This window comes from Chinchilla lanigera, unplaced genomic scaffold (genome assembly GCF_000276665.1).
Source record: "Chinchilla lanigera isolate Chin_1 unplaced genomic scaffold, ChiLan1.0 scaffold00060, whole genome shotgun sequence".
NCBI lineage: Eukaryota > Metazoa > Chordata > Mammalia > Rodentia > Chinchillidae > Chinchilla > Chinchilla lanigera.
Genome location: NW_004955461.1, coordinates 8,004,005 through 8,025,035, shown reverse-complemented (window position 1 = coordinate 8,025,035; position 21,031 = coordinate 8,004,005). Strand labels below are relative to the sequence as shown.

The window sequence follows — 21,031 nt, the reverse complement described above, 5'->3', positions numbered from 1 at the left end:
GTTGGGATATTATGTTCAAGATAGCCCTAGCTTGAACCCTCACTTCTGCCAGTTTTGGGTGGCCTTCTGTGTAGCCCTATGAAATAGGGCTGACTACCACCCTCAGAGAGCTTCTGTGAAAACTGAGTGAAATCAAGAGCATGGCACAGTTAGTAGTGAAATCAAGAGCATGGCACATTTAGTAGTGAAATCAAGAACATGGCACGTTTAGTAGTGTTATAAGCCTCCTTGTCCAAACTCCTCTCCTAGTGGCCATTGATCAGGATAATTGTTCTCCCAGCAAAGCAGCCAGACCTGGACATTTTGGCTCTCAGATTCAGAAATCCACTTCATCATAAGGACTGTAATGTGTAGAGTCTCATATAGAAAGAGAAACTTCAAATTAGAGAACAGCTTTCCCAGCCTAACAGGCAAATGTCTTTCTCCCCAAAGCTCTGTTGACTTGCAGTTGAAAACCAGCTTCTGGCAACTGCTAGGCCTCTTGGAATGGATGTGACCACACCCAGAAAAGGGTCATTTGGCTCTCTGCTCAGTGTCCTGGATCTCAGTATTAGCCCTGTCCTCTCTCGTTCCCATTCCCAGAATTTCTGCCCTTAAACCCATCTCTGACACAGAGCCATCTCAGCAGACCTGTTGTGGACACTTACATGGACTTTTTGACATGTTGTCACCATCCCTCACTCAACTTCTCTAGCTGCCTTTGCTTCCTCCTTCTGCTGTTGCTATCCACTTTGCAAACTGATCTGGCCAGACAGCCTCAGTGTGATCTCATTCTCCACAAGTGTCATGTTTTGGACAGGACTTCTGATTAGAAACCCACCCAGCCACCTATACACTTAGAGTTTTCTGTGTGGTCCAAAGTGTTGTGGTTCCTTGTGTCTGAGTCTGTGTTCCTTTCCCCAGAGAGTGGGCCTCTCAAGAACAGATTGTAAGAATGTACTGATATCCCTGCCAGGGCAAAGCTCAGTGCTTAGCCCAGCCTAGGCCAAGGTTCAGTAAATATTCATATGACCAAGTTATATCAGTTTGGCACTTTATGATTGAGTTTAGGGGTTTTTGTTTGTTTGGTTTTTTTTTTCCAATACCAAGAATCGAACTCATGGCCTTGCGCTTGCCAGGCTGGTGCTGTGCCACTGAGCTAAATCCCCAGACCCTTTATGATTGAGTTTAGTTAAAAATTAGTTTATATTTCAGGCTCCAATATTTGCCAGTCGTATAACCTTGAGCAAGTTATATAATCTCAAGCCTCCATGTACTCATCTTTAAATGATGAAAATGCCCATCCATGGGTCATTATGAGGATTAACTGAGCTTTTCAGTAAAGCACAAAGAGGGCTGAGAATACAGCTCAGCTACACAATCACCTGCCTAGCAAGCACAGGGTCCTGAGTTCATTTCCTCACACCCCCAACCCCCATCTTTTCTCTCATTGCTGGGACAAAATATTTGACGCCCAAAATTAAGGAAGGAAAGGTTTATTTAGCATACAGTTTGTGAAGGTTTCAGTCCATCTTGGCTGGGTCCAAAGCTGGGTGGCGCATGGCAGAGGGCAACAGTTCATGATGGTGGAACAGCAAAACAACATGACCAAAAGGGAGGAGGGGTGGCAGGCAGCCTCTTTCCCTCCCTTACATTGTATGCGAACTATCCACCACGGGGCAGGTGTAGCACTCACACCCGTAATTCCAACATTGGATCATGAGTCAACCATAAACTCTAGAAGCCCGCCTTATGACTGCATGAGGATTTGGGGGGACATGCAGACACAAACCATAACATCCCCTAAAAAGAATGAATAATAAAGCACAAGGGACTTGGTTTAGCATAGTGCTAGTAGCACTTAAAAATCTCTTCTGCTATTTTTACTGCTAGTTTTACTTTATTATTATCAAAGTGATTTCCTGTTGGAAATTTTTGCTAATTTTTGTACAACACAGTCCTGGATTTTGAAGTGTGCCTCAGCAATGACTAAGTCTCAGTAAAAGTCTGTTTTTGTAAAATCACACAGCTTGACTGCACCAGCCTCCTCTGTGGACACACACAGAAGCAGGCCACACTGTTTTAGAATACGCTATGCCTACAAGTCTCTGAGGAAAGATTTCTGTAACCTACAAACGTAGTGATAGTTTTCAGCTAAACTCTGTGATAACAATTATTCAGTCATTTTCTTCTTAGAGGGGAAAAGCTATGATTTATGAAGCAAACTGGCTCTGCTCCTCCAGGAGTGATGTTGAATTTTATTTCAGGTCCCCAGCCCTACTCTAAGAAGGAACCACGTTGTAGAATAAAATCATCAATGAGGTTTACTGCATTATATTGTGCAGTAGAAAGGAACATCGGATGGCAAGTGGGTACTGTGAATGGTAGATGTACTAATAGAGCCAAAGGAGGAATGATTTGTGCATCCAGAACAGGAAAAGTAAGACCATCACTGTGACTTGTCTGACTGGAATTTGCCTTAATCTCTGCTCCAGGCAGAGTTGGTAGACATTTTTCTTGCTTCAAGACTCCATGGTTTAGGTCCAGCAGTTCCCTACTGAAGTCCTAGGTTGCCTATTTGATGGACAGAAATGGAGGGGATGGCTGGGCTGAGGAAGGTGAGAACAGCTCAGCTCAGGAGTGGGAAGAACTCAACACTGAATCTAAAGCCTCCATCCACAGCTCAACTCTATTGCTCTCCAGCCAGGGGACAGAGGGACCTTTTGTTGGAATTGGAAGAGCCATCTCTGTGAGACTTGATCATTCTTGATTTTTGCTCTTGGATTACAGGAACTTTCCTGGGCCTCCCAGCAGATGAGGACTATATCTGATTTGTCTACCTTGTATGGCTCTTGTGTCTGAATGCAGCCCAGAGATGTTTCAGTAGTAAGAATTTAGTTGTTTTCTTAATTGGAAGAGTCTTGGAAGGGCTGGGGAAGTGGCAATTAACACAGAAAGAGGCATAGCAGTAGGACTCTACAGGAACTGCGCTGCAACATGGCACTTCAGAAAAGGTTTCCAGGACACATGTTAAAAAATAAAAGGCAAAGGAAGGAAAGCAGCTAATTAGACTGTTTCTGGGATCAGCAGAAGGAAGACAGTGGGATCATTGTCTTCTCTCTGTGTAACACCCCAAGGCTGTGCTGGAGAAGCTGAGAAACTGAGGTTGTAGGAGGCGAACTACACTCTAGGTGTGCAGACCTGGCGTTTAAATGCCCCCTGGTTGCTGGACACATGGGAATTGAAATCCAGGGCAATTGCCAACTTACTTTTCAAAAAAATCCAACTCAAGAGCCAGTGAAAGAATTGGCTCAGAATTTTACATGACTCCAAGGAGAGTTCTGGGCTTTCATTTGAAATTGCATGTGCCAGGCTGAGGAGCGAGAGACCCATGGTTCCATTAGGAGCAAGCAGGGCTCCATGTTAATCAACTGCTCACACTTTCTTATGTTCTAGGGAATAGGAGAGTTACAGTAAATATCCCTGAAACAGTGTATATTCATGCAGGTTCTATATGATGATTATTATTCATTATAAAGTAAGATGGAACATCGTTAAGGCCCAAGCTCAGAAATAGGCTCTTTCTAAATTATAAACCACCCACATTCCAACTGGCACTCAGAGACCCATCTCTTGATCATTCATTCATTCATTCATTCTGTCATTCAACAGTCATTATTAAGTGCCTCTTATACCAAGGCAGTAACCAGTAGGGGAGCAACGATGGGGAAAGGGCAGCCCCTGCCTCACCCTAGGGTCAAAGTCTAGTGAGAACAGCAGACAGAGGGATAGAGGTGATATGTGGTGCTATATAAAGTTGTGTTAAGTGAAAGACAGGATCACTAGTTGTGATGGTGCATGCCTATAATCTCAGCACTCTAGGGGGCCAAGGCAGGAAAATGGCAAGTTTGAGTCCCTCCTGGGCAATTTAGTGGCTTAGTGAGATCCTGTCTCAAAATAAGAAAGGGCTGGAACGCAACTTAGTGCAAAGGCCATGCGTTCAATCTCTGGTACTGAAAAACTAAAAGAACCGACAAGGCTGGGTGTGGTGGCACACGCCTAGAATCCAACACTCAGGATGCTGAGGCAGGAGGATTGTTGGAAGTTCGAGACTAGCCTGCGCTACAAAGTGAGCTCAAGGCCAGCCTGAACTGCATAGCAAGACCCTTTCTCACAAGATGAACAACAAAACAACAAAAGAACAGACAAATGAACATCTGAATGGAGACAACCCCAGGGAGCTATGGGCATCCTAAGATCCTGGCTCTAACTCAGCGTGGAGTTTGGAAGGGTGTGAGTCAGAAAAAACATTTTGCGAGTAATTCCTGACTTGCTTTGCACATTCTATCATACAGAGATAGTGACTGACTTTCTTCCACATGCCAAGCACTGTGCTAGGTGGCAGGGATGACACAGTGGCAAGGGACTGACACCTCCCTACCTCCCTATTCCTTAACAGGCCAGGGATAAGAGGTCCACAGGAGCCCAAGCCATGCAGGACCTTGCATGGCCAGTGCTCATCTTAGACTGAGGTCCTCAGGGGCACTTCCTTTAGGAGGTGCTGTTTATGGTCAGAACCAAAGGAAGAGTAGAAAGTACAAAGGGAAACGGGACGTGTGAGCTGGTGAATAAAGGAGGGAGGTCTGGTCACAGGTGGCAGGGATCCCTGGGGCTGCTGCTCAGGCAGGACTAGCACAGAGGTGGTGATGGTGGGTGGGTCAGAAGGCTGTGGTGCCCTCCCCTCCTCCCTTGAAACAGCAAGGGGCTAGAAAGCAAGCAAGTTATTCTTGTGGCTTTCCATTCTGAGATGCACAGGCCTCGCTTTCTCTCTGGCCACTGCTGTGTCGTTCATGTAAACATCCTGCGCAGTCAACCAGCTCCCAATAGAATCTGTTTATACTCAACATCATGCAGTGCATAGTTTCCAGAACCAGCCTTAGATAAATCTGGGGTCTTCGGTCAGTCATTAGCACTGTGACCTTACATCTGAAACAGCTCTGGAATCTCCTACTCCTCCCCTTGCATCTGATCCTGTCCTTGCCAGTCACCACCACAGGCTGACCTCCTTCTGACGTGCACACTGGCTGGGTTACATGGACATTGGCCATGGTGCACGGCTACCTTGGTGGTCTTGTCAGTTAGCTCTCTCTGCAGAACTCACAGCCTCAAACCTCAGGGCTTTAAAACAGCAAACATTCGTGATTTCTCCCGACCCTGTGGGTTGATAGGCATTTCTTCTGGTCTGTGCTGCTTGGCTGGGGTCTGATTGCCTGTGATGGCCACATGCACCAATCTGAGGGTTTGGCCACCCTGGCAGGATGCTCCAGGCTTTTCTCCATGCTGTTTCTCATACTCTGTGGGGCTGGCAGGCCTGCAAATGTGGCAGCAGAATGATTCCCTGCAGCAAGAACGGGACGCTAGATCCTAAGCATTTTTGGAGGAGAGCTTGGGATCAAAACCAGAGCCTACAAATGCTAAGCATATGCTCTGCCACTGAGCTACACCAGAACCCCTACACACATGCTTTCTAAGCCTTTACTCATGTCACACTTGCTCTTATGCCATTGGCCAGAGCAAGACTACTGCAAGTTCAGATTCTGAGCATGGAGAAATAGACCCCTCTCGTGTCAGAGGGGAGGCAGAGCCACCCAGCAGACAGCTATGCACAGAGGCAGCCTAAGTGATTCAGGCCCATTACTGCATCATGGCGACTCTGGATCCAGACACAGTGGCACTATTCTCTGCTGTTTTCTGCTGCTTTCCACCTTTGCCATCAGGGTAGGGGTGTTCACAGCAGCTCCCTGGGCCTCAACTGCTTATCAGTAATAAAGGAATGATTGGGTGACAATCTCTGTGACATTGGTAGAATGTGACATGAGAAAAGGCACAGTTGTGCATTGATGACCTGGGTGCCACAAGAACTCACCTGGCTTTGTTGTTACTCTTGCCAGCTGAAATCTTCTGAAACCCCTTCCTGTGTGGCTTTGGTCTGCTTGTTCCTGGCCTGGCTCACACTTGCACTTTCGCATCTTACCTGTTTTTCTTGGTCCTTGGAAATGCTTTCTACAGCCTTTTGTTTTTGCCAAATGGCCTCTCATTCATACCTCCTTCGAGTAATGGCTAAAAATCTTCTCCTCATCATGTTCCTCTTCCCTTCCTCTTCTTCCCCCATGATCCCAAACACCTTCACTCCCTGTGTCTAGTGACCTGATGCATCTGTGCTTTGTCCTGTTCCTGCACCAGGCTTTGGCCCCTGAGAGCAGGAGTCGTGAGCGCCTCGCCCCTGTCTCCACTCTGAGCATGGGGCAGAAGCCGTGCATGGAGAGGACCTGGGTGAGGTGTGAGTGTTGGGGCGAGTGAGTGGACAAGTGGGTGGCTTATCTTCTTCGCCTTGAGTCATACTGAAAAGGCAATGGATGAAGTAAATGTCAAAGCTGACTTGCGCTGTCTTCTTTCCATTTTCAGATTCCGCTTCCCTCGGCTGGAAATGCCAGGGACAGGCCATCAGTAGGTCCGAGCTCTTTGCTGAGCAAAGGGACCATTCCACCTGTGACTGGGAATGGACAGCCTCTCAGCCTTCTGAGGTGAGTGCTGTGAGATGTACCATCTTCTCCACATTCTTCCATGGACTATGTTGCATGGAGAGGGGAGATGCTGTGCTGTGTCTTGGTCCCTCTGTGATCCTGCCTGTTCTGCCAGAGCTCCTCTGGGAGAATTGTCACTCAGAGAGGAAGGACAGCTCTGATGAAGTCTCAAGCAGCCTCTCGTGATCCTGAAGGGAGTGCCTGTCAAGTTCTCATGAAAACTGATAAGCAGACGCTTAGAGCAGGAACAATCTTCTAGAATAGATGCCAGCCACCCCGAAGAAGGCCAGGCATAATGCTTCGCTGTGTCCTGGAGCAAGAGTTAAACCCCAACCTTTGGGACACACCTGGCCAGGCTTGGATTTACAAATAAAGCACATGAGTTCCAGCCAAGCCTCCCAGACCAGAAGAAATGTGCCATCAACCAAATTCAGCCATGGCTGTGTGCTGTCTTCAGGCACTAAGGTCTGGGCTATTTATTATGTGGGGAAAGCTGACTGACACAGCCACATTTGAGGACCCATCTGGCAGGTGGCTCCACCTCTTTGCAGTAGAGCAGTCATAGTAACAGAGACCTGTGGCTGCAGAGCCTGGAGTAGGTACCCTGTGGTCTAGAGCTGAGCTATCCACTTGGAGCCGCTGTATTAAAATTAAACAGAATTAAAACTTCAGTTTCAAGTCACACTTAGACATATGTCAGGTGCTCAGGAGCCCCATAGAGCTGGTGGCTACTAAATGGGTGGAGGGGGCTGGGGATATTTCCATCATTAGAGAACAGTGGGTTGGAAAGAAGGTCATCACCCTGGGATGTGTCACTGTACCCTGCCTGTCCTTAACCCACTTGGGGATGACTGCAACTATTTCAGAAGAAGAAAGAAGGTTGGTATGTGTGAGTGAGTGACTGAGTGAGTATCTATACAACTGGGGTTTTTGACATGATTATTGGTGAAAATCTCTGTCTTTCTTTTTTATGGTCACTGAGCTATGATCACAACCCCTACCTTTGTCTTTAAAAATAGAATTACTTTTACAGTTTCTTTGGGGCGTATGGTCTCTGCATATGAATTCATGTAGAAATAAAACCACATAGGCCTTGGGGTTTCTTGGTTTTATAGATTAAAATAGACAGAGAAACACAAGCCTGAGTCGTTCTGTGATCACAGGCAGTCTAGGTGTTGGATGCATCCTTCTGTGTGATGGGAAGGGATCAATTGCCACAGTGCTTCCAACATGAGCAAGAGAGGTAGAAACAAGGAGAGGGAGAAAAATGTGTCCAAGAGAAGGTGTCTGTGAACCTTGGACTGATGAGGAAGGATGGAGACAGTAGAGAACTGGAGTCATAGTCACGGTCATGGGCATACTTTGGAAAAAAGCCTGTTGAACTATGTATCAGTGATTGGGAACTCACAACATCTCAGCAGGAGGCTGAGCACAGCCAGTTTCACGTAAGAGACAGGTGGACCAGCCTTGGCCCTGGCAGTGGTCCACCATCTTGGAGGGGAGAAGACTGGGGCAAAACCAGACGTTGCACTTGGTGCACAGCTAGATAAGTGAGGCGTTGTACAAGCTGGTCACAGCCCAGACAGAAGAGAGAAGAGATTAGATGGGCACTGGGTCTAGGCACAAGCTCCCAGGTTGGATATTTAGGAGCTGGGATCTCTTGTGGTTGGCTTACCCTGGAAGATACAAGAACAAAGAAGAGAGTCAGCTAATGAGCAAAGATGCAGTTACTTCTTATTCTGTACATTTAGATCTGAAAATGACCAAGATTTTCTGTGCAATCAGCATTTTGTCAAAGCACTTTGGTCCCTTTCAGGAGAGAGTGGAATTTAGAAGCTTATATCTTGGTCCCAGTGAGTTCATTGTTTCTGGGGTAGCATTGCTTCTAGCCCTCTGAGCAGACAGAGCCAAGGACTATGTGTATGTCTGTGGAACAAACACATGTGGACACACAACCACACACATATCCTTATTGTATACATCACATGCACATCCACCCATACATAGATCCATACACATCTCTGGATCATTTCTTAATTGCCCTATTTATATATTAAAACCACCATGCATTCACATGTTGATGCTAGAACCCTCTTGAAATCTGGGTCTGTCTTGATGTTGAACGGTCACCCCACTCCCAGCTCAATACCAGCCCAATCGCCACCTTTATTAAACTGGATCGGCACTGTCTCAGGCCCATTATTCGCTGTTATTGCTGCCATCAACCCAGGGGCCCAAGTACAGATGAAGAAACCAAGACCTTAAAGAGCTGATAAACTTGGGCCAGGTTACCTGGCTGGTCAGAATAGTAGTTCACAGGAAGCATCCATCTGACTATTGGCATGTCACCACAAGCTCCAGAATACATCAGTTTCAGGAGGAAAACCAGAACAATGGGGAATGTTTGTCCTCGTGATCAAAGGTCTCTGGTCCTTGCAGCAGCAGGGCAGCTGAAATGTAAGGATGATGGGCTCCTTATCTTTTGCTTCCCTGGAGCCTGTGTGGTCTGAATTTCCCTGATGTTCTTCTAGTGGGTGTGTGAGATACATAGAGGTATGTGGGCATACATGCATAGAATTGCATGTGGGAGTGAGCGTTTCTTGGGGCGCGCATGGCAAAGCCCTGGATTAGAGGGGTGTGTGGTTGCAGAACGGGGCCTCTCTGCCAGGTGAGCCAGTGCTTCCCCCTAGCCTGGGGTTTTCCTGGCAGAGCTACACTAGTGCCAAGGTTTCAGCTTCCACAGGCCTGCACCGCAGCTTCCTACAGTCCAGAGGACCCTTGGTCCTTTGGCAGAACACATGCAGCGTGCATACTTGGTAACTACTAGCTCCCTTCGTGTGTCCACAAGTGTTTCTGAGTGCCTTCCGTCTCCTGGGTGCTGCTCAGCATCACATCCCAGCCAAGAGTGCGAATTGGAGGAGGAACCGATACACATGAGTGGCAGAGTGGGGACAGCAGGGAGGGGAGGATAAGCCCAGGTATGTGGGCTGACAGTAGAGAGCAAGCAGGAGGGCAGGGGTTGGAGAGGGCTGGCTGGGCACTTTACCTCCCCACAGGGGGCTGTGGCCAGGCCTGTTTTTTATTTCCCCATGGCAGAGTAACACAGTCACGTACGTGACTGCCCTCACCCCTCTCAGAACTCAGGCATTCCCTTGGGCGGAGCAGTGTTATCAGCAAGCCCAAAGACAGACTGCAAGCCCAGGTCCGCAGAGGAGATAAGCGGACCTGCTGGCAGTTGTCTGATAGAAACCTGGCAGGGAAGAGCTGGTGGAGTTTCCCCTGCGATAACCTTTACAAGCCACAAAAGCAGGGATAGGAGGTGTGTCCAGGAAGAGGGGAGCTTGGGAGAGCCAGTAGTAGAATGGCTGTTGGGTGGGGAAGGATCAACTTGTAAGGAGAATTTGAAGGCGGGATCCAAGCAGAATGAAGGAAAAGAAGAAAGAGAGCTTTCAGGTCAGGCTATTGTTCCCTTTCCTTCACATGCATTCATTTATGCACTCACTTACACACCCAGCAGCATCAGTGCCCCATGTCTCAGGCACTTAGCTGAGCACTGGAGGTAAAACAAGAAGACAAGTGCACTGTCCTTAAGATGCTGATACGTTAGTGGGCTAAACAGACAAATAGACCAGTGACATGCACAGGTGGAGTTCTGGTTTTCTGGGTCCTGAAACTTACGCAAAGGGAGGCTCTCTTTGGAGAAAAAAAATACAAAGTTATGAATTAAAATAAAATGCCAGCGTGCAGCTGAAGGGCTGGAGCTTGTGTGTCCTGTGCATGGGCCTATCTGGGTTTGTAGGCTGTAGGAGAGCTGCTTTCTGTCCGGGATGCTTAGAAAGATGCTGGGATGCTGGTATCCCCTTGGCTGGAGAGATGCTGGGATACCAGTGATCTGGGAGGGTGGGCCTACTTTCTGGGTCCTCTGGGCCCTTGTTCTTGGGCCAATAGGGATGAAGACCCTTATTTCTGTTAGTGCTGATGAGATTCTCAAAGGCACTCAGTGCATTGTGCTTCAGGCTGACCCCATGGTCCCACTTCCTGGACTCTAGCAGGGGAACTCCAGAAACCCGAGCTGAGTGCTGGGGGTGAGTTGGTGAGTATTTCTCTAAGGTCAGCTATTGGGCACTCACTTCTAACAGCTTTACACTCCTTGACAGATTCAACCCCCATAATCACCCTGGTTGCTTGCTGCTGCCATTTTCTGGTTATATAAGGCACAAGGTGGATGAGTAACTCACCCACAAGCACAAGGCTAGTACATAGAGGAGCTGGGCTTTGAGGTTACAGTGTCATCTCCAGAGCCAGTCCCCCTGCCACCTAATTCCTTGTCAGTTTCCAGCATACAGGAAACATCTTGAATGGCCAGGATTAGGGGAATGACCAGTGCAGTGCTAGCCCTGGAATGTGATAGTTCCTATTTGATCTGTACAAAGAGTTTTTAGCAAGACAGAAAGATGCTTTGGTTTTAGGCGCAAGGGTGGAATGCCCTATTAGGTATACACAGAACAAGCGTGATGAGTGTGGCCATCACCTGAGCTCCCTCTGGCCCTTGCGCCCTCTCCTGGATGGGTACTACAGGCTCTTTCACCCTTGAGTCTGTTTACTGGGATTGTTGCTGAGTCCCTGTTCCATCCCTCAGCGAACAACAGAGATGTGTTTCTGAGCTCGTGGAGCTTGTGCCTAAACTTGCGGGTGCTCTCTGCCTCTACTTGCTCTATTCATGTCTCACCAGATGTAACTTCCAGAGGCTGTAACATCCCAGCCCTCCCCAGGACTTCTCCCTCTGCCTGTCCTCAGTTCCCCACCATTTGCAGAACAGACCTGGGGGCCCCAGGCCTTCCGGACTTCAGAGTGGAGACTCTTCTCAGCTGTCAGCCGGAGGCTTCATAGTCAGCCTGCTCATTGCCACCCTCCCCTAAAAGAGCTGAGGCCAGGGCAGCCAATGTGGCAGGAAATGCCCTCCCTGCACGCGCTAGGGTGTGGCTCTAGTTGGGATGGAGGGGAGGAGGCAAGGACCCCGGGTTCCTGAGAACTGGGTTCTTCATCATTCTGCTACTCGTCAGCTGCATCAACTTCACCTGCAAGGGTTGTCTTCCTAATAAATTGGGGGCTCATCCCAGCTGCTAGGGGAGACAGATGCACAAGCTACAGAGGGTTCAGAATAGGTCTGGGGTTCCACAAGCTTGGTGAGCTTCTTTGCCTGCTTCCCTCCTTCTCCACAAGTTTGGGTTGGGCAGAGTTAACTTCTCTGAGACTCAGTTTCTTTATCTGTATGAAAGGAAACGTTAAGGCTCATTGCTCAGGATTTCCTAAGTGATGTGATGACCCATAGTGAATGCTAAGTACCGTCTGGGTACATTTATGATGATATTTACACTGAGTGGCACCGCAGGGGACTTGGGTAAACTGTGAAGTCAAGAGGAGGGCCTCCCTCCCTGGCAGCTCAGGCACTTTCTGCTGCAGCAGAGAGGGTCTTCCAAAAAAGACCAGACTTTCCAAGTTGACCACCATGGTCAGCTTAGACATCATGGGAGGAGAGGACCACTAGAAGCCATGGAAATTTCCTATGTCCTTCCAGGAGGCAGCTCCCAGATCCAGTCCTTCCTTGAAGACTAATCTGTATTCTCATCATGCCCAGCTGATAAGCACTTGGGCATTTACAGATAACCTTTCCTCCAAAGGGCTTCTGTCCATGTCCTTCCTCCTTTTGGTGTCGACAGCCCTCACAGCCTGGGGTCACTGTGCAAGATCTGTAGCAGGAGGGACAAGACTCACCAAGACCTCACCTCCTCCGAGGTCCCCAGTGTCATCTTGCGCTTTGCCCCTTTCCTCCTGCTGATCACAGAGTAATCTTCAGAGCAATATTTAGTGTGGTTCAAATTCAAATCACACTTCTACCCTTTATCGTGCCCTCCTGTATACACTGCCTTCCTTTGGTCTCAGCTTGCTTATCTGCAAAATGGACAGAATAGTTAACAACAGCACTTACTTCAAGTATTAAATGAAGCTCATACTGTGACAGTGCTCAAAACGCTACTAGATGCAGCAATCTCCACAGCCACCATTCCATATGGGATATGTAGTCGTGTGTGGCTGTGGCTGTGGCTGTAGATGTGATAGTGTCCGTGTCCTCATCAGCCCTGACAACACCCCCGTCCAAATGGCATCTGTGGGATGTGGCGCGTGAGATTTGCTTGTGCTGCTCTGACCTGGAAGGGCCTTCTCTGCCTTCCTAGTGAGTTGTTTATCATCTCCGGTTGATAAACATCTCCTCCCATTTCTGCCACCTCATCCTCAGCCAGGACTTCTCCCTCTGCCTGTCCTCAGTTCCCCAGCACAAGCCTTGCTGTCATCCCCAAGCCCTCTCTCCTGGCAGGGCAGCCTCGCACTTCCTTCTGCTTAGGACTTGCCAAGCTCTCACCTAGGCCAGGTCCAGCTTTGCATCTCCAACACCAAGAAGCCATTAAAGGCAGGCACAGTTTGTCTCCCTGCCTCAGTCACATGAAGCTGGCCCAGCAGCCACATGGATAAACATGCTGTGCAGTAAGCTGGACAGTGGGGGGCTGGGCAGGACCCTGGGGATCAGTTCTCTTATCTTCAGCATCTCAGGCCCCCGCCAGCCTGGTGCACTTCCTCTGACCTCTGCCTGTGTTTTTGGAGACCTAAAAATGGGAAGATGGCATATCTATAGGCTCAGGGTCCTCTAACTTTGGAACTGGCCCCCTCTGTGTTATTCATAGCTTCATCTGTGAGCTGCCCAGGATGCCTGTGGTTTGTACATCTGCATGCCTGGCATTAAATTATGCAAACATACCAGGCCCAAATTGCTACTGCCCTTTCTGAAGACAGAGGCCTGGCAAAGAGGAGAAAGAAGGCTGGAGAAATCAAAGTCAGCCTGCCTGGAATCTTTAGGCCAGATCTTATGCTGTGTGCCCTTCACATCCAAGAGGCTACTGGGGGAAGACAGGTCACCATGTTGGCCAACAATCTTCATGCTAACACTTTGTCACAGACCCTAAAACTATCCTTAGGCCATGAGAAAAAGAGAAGGATGGAAAGCCTCTTGGAGGTGGGAAATGGCTTTTTTTTTTTTTGCTGGACAGATAGAAAGGAATTGGCACCGTGCACTTAGCAGTATCTTTAGACAGACACTCACTCATTTCAAGCCTTCTGACACATGGATAAGGACCAGCTGCCTCCCTACGGAATCTGAGTGCTCAGGGCAAAGAGGGCCACTTGGGGAATGTGCTGGACTTGCCCTGAGTGATTCTTCTGTGAGTTTGTGTACTGTTCCATCCAGTGATAGCAGCATATCTCCTTGACCACCCCTCCCAGTTGCCGCTGTCTTTATGTAGCACACATCAATGTCAATGTTTACCACCTTGGGTTGCTGTTAGCATTTCCCTATATCTGTATTAGAACTGTATCCTTGAGATGAGTTCCCAGGGGAGGGACACTGGGAACGTCTTGAGAGTTTCTTGCCACTTGTTCCCAGTTGTGACTTTGTTGTGGAAAGAAATGAGGCAAGGAAGTTGGGGGACAGGAGTTGGAACGTCATCTCTGCAGAGAGGGGGATTGGTGCAAAAGCCAAAGATCCCACGGCAGCAGTGAGATCATGTGACAGGCAAGTGGATCTGCTTTCCACCACCCCAGTATTTGGGTCAAGGAGGAATCGGAGCTGGGAAAGATGAGGCCCTGGTGAAGGGACATGAAGGAGAGTCCGTTCTTGGGCCTCCCACACCTTGAGCTCCAGTGTGTTCATTGGGGGTGGGATGAACCCCAGCCGCTATTGAGGAGCCATACTGGAGCCTACAGTTCACCTCAAGTCCACATGAAAGTGAGAGTCCATGTAGACTTTGGCAGAACTTTCAGATTTAAAGGGATCCCAGCTCCCCATGGAATTGAGCTGCCTTTGGGTCAAGAGGGGACCAGGTGACCATATTCTGTGGGACTGCAGAAAGATGCAGCTCTAGCTAGTTTCCCTGAAGGTGAAGTAGCCCAGAAAGTGGCCATTTCAGCTGCCACCTGGCACTTACTCAGCTCCCTGGTGATGTGATGAAAGCGTGCAAGATGGATGCGGGGAATGAGGACTGAAGGGAGCGGTGCAGCAGAAGGGACCCTTTGGAAGCCTGTCTCTCAGTCATGCAGAGCACCTGCCCCTGCACCCAGTGCACTGGCTTCCTAAGTGTTAGTGCTGGGGCACTTTTCTGCATTTTGTAAGTGGAAACCGAGGCCACTCTACCTGCTGGCACAGCAGTAGTCCTACACTGGGAGGAAGAACAGCCCTGGCAACTTCCCAAGGGAACCCTTTTCATGAGCACCAGGGACATTGGTATCAAGGGCAGTGTGGCGTGATTACTTAGCATCTCTCCAACCTGAAGGTCTTGGGATGACCCCTTCCCACCGTAACTATCTGTACTCACAGATCTCTTGTTCTCCTGGTCCACATCTGCTAACACCTACCATGCCAGATGTTCACATTGAAACATTAGTGAAATATTTATCTAGCCAGTGAAAAACAACAATAAACCCATCACATGGTAACATAAATAACATTTTAACAAAAAATAACTGCTTAGCTGAAACAAAAATAAGATCGGTATTGTCTTAGCCATGTCTTCAGTGTCTGGCTCAAAGGACCACAGTGAGCTGTGTCTCTGCCTCTTCAGTCTGTTGTGAAATCAGATGCCCCTGGCCCTAGCCCTAACCCTAACCCTCAAGAGAGTGCAGAAGAAAAGCATGTCTTGCAGTATTGTAAAGGTGACTTTGACATCACGGACTCCCAGGAAGGCCTCCATGGCACTTTGAGGTGCCTAGAACGTAATTTGACCTTTTACTTTGTCGTTGTGTGCTGAGGATTGAAGTTTAAGAACCACAGGTACGGTGGTTAAGTATAGGACTTTTCAGCCAGGCAGAGTGACACACACCTGCAATCCCAGCACTCAAAGAGGCTGAGACAGTAAGGTCCCAAGCTTGAGTCCAGCCTGGGCAATTTAGCAGGAGCCTATCTCAAAATGAAAAGAGAAAGGAGCTGGAAAATAGCACAGTGTAAAGCCTCTGTGTTCAATATCCAGCACCACAAAACAACAACAATAATGATAATGATAATAACAATAATAATGTTTTCCAACCAGGCTGGGGATCTGTGGAGATGTGTCACATTCCTGATCTACCTTCAGTGACGTGAATGACTATAAGCCAGATACTAACTTTTTTGTAGCTCACTGCCATCCTCTATAAAATGAGGTAGTAGTACCTACTCATAGGATTATTATGGGGGTTAAAAGAGTTAACATTATAAAGCTCTTAGAGCCAGGTATACCAGAAATTCTGTGTGCATTATAGATCTGTATCTACACACGCATACACAGACATACACAGACATACACGCAAATGAGTATATGTACATATACATATTGTGTACATATACTACATATGTGCATATGTCTAGGCACTATATATAGACCATATGCTGTATATTTGTGTATTTATACTACATATATTACATACACATAGAACAAAGCCAATCAAAGACTCAGGAGTTACTGCAGCAAGTCACACGTGTCACATATTTCTGAGAATCAGAATATTTAAGAACCAGTTTTTCAGGCAACACTCTGTCCCCACCCCAGACTGAGGGACTCTGAGGAGACAGCCACCGTTGCATTCAGGGGTGCTGCACGGTTGGTCATAAATGCAGGGGTCCAGATAAAGGGCCAGCAGTTGAGGCCCCTTTGCTGTCCCTTGCTTTCCTGGAGCCCCAGATCCAGTTGTGGTGACAACCTTGACTACCTCCTCTTTTCTGGGAGTGAAGAAACTGCCTTCATTTTGCTCTGGCTGCAGAGCATCTGGCCACAGGCACCACAGGAATCGGAGTGTGAATGCTGCTTAGCACTGTCTCCAGGGATCCCCAGAAAGCTGAGGCTGCTCATCCCACACAGGGGAGCATTTTCCTGAAAAACTTTTGTCGAGAAGCTGTCAGTGTGAGACTCACAGAACATATGCACTCCTTCAGCCTCTGAAAATGCACAGGTTCAAAGGAAAGAAGGAAGAATGGCTTCTGTGGCTTCAGGCAGTGCTGGTGCAAGCTGAGCAGGAAGGTCTGCATGCTACTCCTTCTCCTGTGATGCTGGCTGGACGTGAGGTCCTCTCTGTGACCCTCCCCTGGAAGGCACACTGGGAGGCTGGCGCTCCATCACCGTGCTCCATCACTGTGTCACACCTGCTCTGTTTACTCATGAATTCAGTCAAGCAATTGGTTGAATTCAATTCATCATTCAATGAACCTGGAGAGCCTCAGAGGCCAGTGGGAAGAAGCGAGCTGGAGAACGAAATCATGAAAGTCACGAATGAAATCCCTCGTGAAACCCACGTTGTAGAGGGGCAGACCTCTCTGTCATTCTGAAATTCTACAAGTAGGAAGAGGAAGAGGAGAGAAAGCTGAGAGGATTTGGGGGGTGACTAGGGTTGGCCACACTGAGAAGGGAAAATGAGCAGGGATGGAAGATGGGGACGTTATCCACATGGGTGCCAGGGGAGGGCAGTGGAGCAGAGGGGACGCCATTGCTCTTGGTGGCACTAAGGTGGGAGGAAGTTGCCTAGCAAACGTGAACAGCAGACAGCTGAGGAACCTCTGGCAGCGGGAAGTGGGTGAGTCAGAAAGGAAGAGGGCAGGTAGGTGAAAGGGGCCTTGGTGGCCTTTGCTGACACTCTGCATCTGCAAGAATAACCTGCTGTTCTCCAGTGACTTCCTGGGGAACTGCCTCTGAGCCCGTAGCTGGCTGGAGTTTCTGCCCTGGGCTCCATGGAAGCCTATGTGGACCCAGCCTCGTGTCTGCCCCTGCAGAGGGAAGCTCTTCAGGCTGCCAGCCTGTGTCCCCCATTAGCCAGGCCTTTCAGTGTTATGTCCTGCCGAATGGGACAGCTGGTTGCTCCTGATTTTCTTACCTTGCTGGGAAGCACCAGCCCCTCACCTCTAAGTTCTGGAGGCCACTTTGCAACTCAGCCTCTTCATCCTGCCCCAAGTGCACCCATCTCTCCCCTCCATCAGAAGTCTGCTCACACGCTGTCACTTTCCCCTAAAGACACCAACTTCCACAGCGCAAGGCCTGGGTGGGCCTCAGAAACCGATCGTGCACTCTGTCTGTGTCACCAGGAGCGCCACGGCACCCTGGCTAGAGAGAGCCGTCCAGCCTTCCTGGTGGCCCTGTTCAGTCAGTGTGAGGACCCAGCATCACAGAGTGTGGCCCTACCCAGCACCCAGCGCATCTTGTGTCCTCACCCCGCCCCTGTTGGCCACTCTGCCTTTGCACTACCCTACCTCACTGGCTGTAACTGTCCATGTGCCTTCGCATAAGCCTCTGCCTTGTTTTGTCACCTACCAGGTGACCTGCTAGCTTTCACCACCTCTACACAAGGGCCAGTGGTCCCTGTGCCCTGTCTCAATGAAATGTTTTCACTGGGCTGCCCTGGACTAGAGGGTCTGGTCTGCCTGAGGCATGCAGGGCTCTGGATGGAGAGGATGGATATGTGGGAGTTTGGAGTCCTTCTAGCTGAGCAGGGGCAGCAGTTTGCTGTGAAGGGCCATGCAATAAAATAGTCTAGATTTTATGGGCCAGGCCCTCTTGTGTTGCTCAATTCTTCCACTGTGGCACAAAAGTAACCATAGCAACACATAAACAAACGGGTGTGACTGTGTTCCCAAAACATCAGTCTTTTCATAAAAACAGGTGGAGCTCAGCCCCCAGATCCCGCCAGTGGGCAGTGCTCTCCTATGACATGGGCTGGACTCAGAGCCAGCCATCTGTGCAGGGAGCCCCTTGAACAGCCCTGTGTGCTCACTAATTGCTGCATCCACCTCCCTGGATGGAGCTCTTCAGGGCATTGCTGTGGTCAGCAGCACCTGCTGTCTGCCCAGCACAGCGCCCGCAGGGCTGGACCTCAGCGCATATGACGGCATCAGTGACTGAGTGAATGAGCATGCTGTGGGTGCCCCGCCCAGTGAGCCAGACCTGGCCCTGCTCCTCCTCCTCCAGCACAAAACACTGAGGAGGGGCTGGGGGTGGTCCCCAGGGAGTTAAACTAATCTTTTTGGAGTGATTTTATGAGCTCTGGTGAGGACGAGGGTCCCCTTGTAAGGCCGGGTGGCTGTGCCCTGCAGCCTCTTAACACCCGGAAACACCTCATTCCTGGCGCCAACCTCAGCTTTCTAAATCACTAGCTGTGTGCAGAGCCCATGTGGATTAGCTTTCCTGAGAAGCCATGACAGCTGTGTAGGACAGGAGGTGCTGAGTTTTGAGACCTCCAGGGGCAAGTTGTCCTGGCCTCGGGGCAGCCTGGGCTCTACGTGTCCTAATAGTTTCTGCGGTGCTTGGGTATGTGCTGTTCAAAGGGCACCATTCACATCATCTCATTTAATTGTGTAGCTGTTATCTTCATTTTAGCAGATGAAACTGAGTCACAGAGAAGTTTATAGGCCTGAGACACAGAGCAGCTCAGGAGGAAACTGGGATTTGAACGTGGCACCCTGACTCTGGGGTCCCCGCTCAAACCACCATGCTGAGCTGATGTGCGTGGAAAGAATTCAGAGCTAGAAGTGAAACTGGGCTGGGTTCACGTCACCCCACCACTTCTGCCCCTTTCTCCACAAGAGGACACCGCTGCACAGAGATGACAATAATTTACCCAAGTTCACACAGCATCGTGTAGGCAGGATTGGAAGCTGGGTCGTTTGTCTGATTTCCTAATTCAGTGCTTTCTCCACACTCCCAGGCCTGTTCTTTGGCTTGGTGCCTGGAGGCAAACAGAGGCAAAGTCTCCCCTTTTCCCACTCTGCCCACCTCCACCTAGGGTAAACTGACCTTTACCCTTGTTTAAGTGCAGCCCTTTCACCCAGAGATGATAATACAGTCATGTACCTTAGTGAGCATAGATGGGGCCCTGGGCCTGGAATCAGTCAAATCTGGGATCAAAAGCCACTTCTCAGGCGGGCTTGGCCAAGTCTGACCACCTCTCTGACCCTGTTTCCTCGTCTGGCGCCTGGGGGTACAGGGCCTGCCTGAGCCTTCCTGAGAACAAAGCCATCACCAGCTGCAGCCACTGAAGACCCGTGCGGCTCCCAGCAGATGTGTTTTCCTGTCCCTGCTTCCTCTTCTTTCCTCTGGCTCCCTGGAGCACTCTGAGCCAGGACACAGCTATGCACCCCACCCACCGCCCCAAGCTGGAAACTTTGTCCACAGCTCCCCCTGCCAGGCAGCCACTCTGATAGCATCCTGCATGGCCTTCCAAGTCTGGGAAACTGCCCGTGGGCTATTTCCACCCGGAGGAGCCCTGGAGCTCACTCTTCCACTCCTGCCTGTGACTGCAGGCTTCTGGGTGGTTTCTCTGTTACCTGAAAGTCCCATCATCCCCTTTGCTTGTCTCTGACTTGTGCTGATACCTCAGGGAACTAAAGCCATCAGCTTCTTCTATGGAGACGAGGCCCAGATGGAAGGAAAGCCAGGGCTGACTGAAGCTTGCTACATGGTTAGACCAACCACACAAGGAGGCTCACAAATGCATTTGGTGGCCGTGAATAGTCAGCAAGCTGCAGGGTCCTCTCAACTCTTTCTACTTCCTCTTTTCTTAATCTAGAGCAATCTGCAGGCCCTGGCTGGGGAAAGAGTATGGACAGAATGGACACAGATTTTGAAGGTCCTGACACCCAGAGACTAGGGCTGGGTAGATTTGTCATGTTGCAGAAAGGTATCCTTGGCTGGAGACTTTGCTGAAATGCAGGCCGCTTGGTGCCTAAGTCAACCTTCCAGTTCAAGGCTGCCCTCATGGGGGTGGAATCCATTTCCCCATAGAATGCTAGCCGTGTTCCCTGGTTGTCAAGAAGCCTGTCTGGGAGACTGGATTTGTGTCCTAGCTCCACCATTTATTAGCTGGGTGACACTGAACTAGCAAGCTCTCTGTTTAAAATTTCATTGGAAAAATTAGGGCAAAGATAATTTACTCAACCCTCATTCAAAGCTTAAAAGGTAGCATTTTATTATTGTCTACTGACTCACTGTTGAAGCTGAGCAATCAGCCAAAATAATACATGAGCATGGTGGAGCAGAGAGGGTATATCAGTCAGTGTCTGCTGAGTAACAACTACTCACAAGATGGCATAAAACTGTCTTTTTGAGTTTATGGGTCTGTGTGTCATTTGGTGGTTCTGGTTTAGCCTGTGAGTTGAACTGGCTAGACTCTATGGTCCCAGGCTACCTGAAGGGTATTTTTCTTGTGAAGGAGGCTTAATGCTTTTAGAGAGATAGGCACACAAGCCCCTTAAGTTTACCACAGTCTTACATGCAACCCTGGTACTTCTTCATACATTCTGTTGGCCAAAGAAAGTAACATGACCAAGTACAGCATTGATGAGGTGAAGAAATACACTCCCACTTCTGAGTTGTGAAAGCAGGAGTAAATATTTGCCCATCCAT

The 21,031-nt window shown here is 49.1% G+C and overlaps 1 protein-coding gene across 4 annotated transcripts in view; it reads left to right on the top strand.

Annotated features, from left to right (window-relative positions):
- St3gal1 (ST3 beta-galactoside alpha-2,3-sialyltransferase 1) overlaps nucleotides 1-21,031 on the top strand; it is a 75,321-nt gene that overhangs the window by 11,186 nt on the left and 43,104 nt on the right. For all 4 annotated transcript variants that reach the window (XM_013521328.1, XM_005398028.2, XM_013521329.1 and 1 more), the window contains exon 2: nucleotides 6,445-6,563. The gene's annotated coding sequence lies outside the window, so the exon portion shown is untranslated. The remainder of the gene's footprint in view (nucleotides 1-6,444; nucleotides 6,564-21,031) is intronic.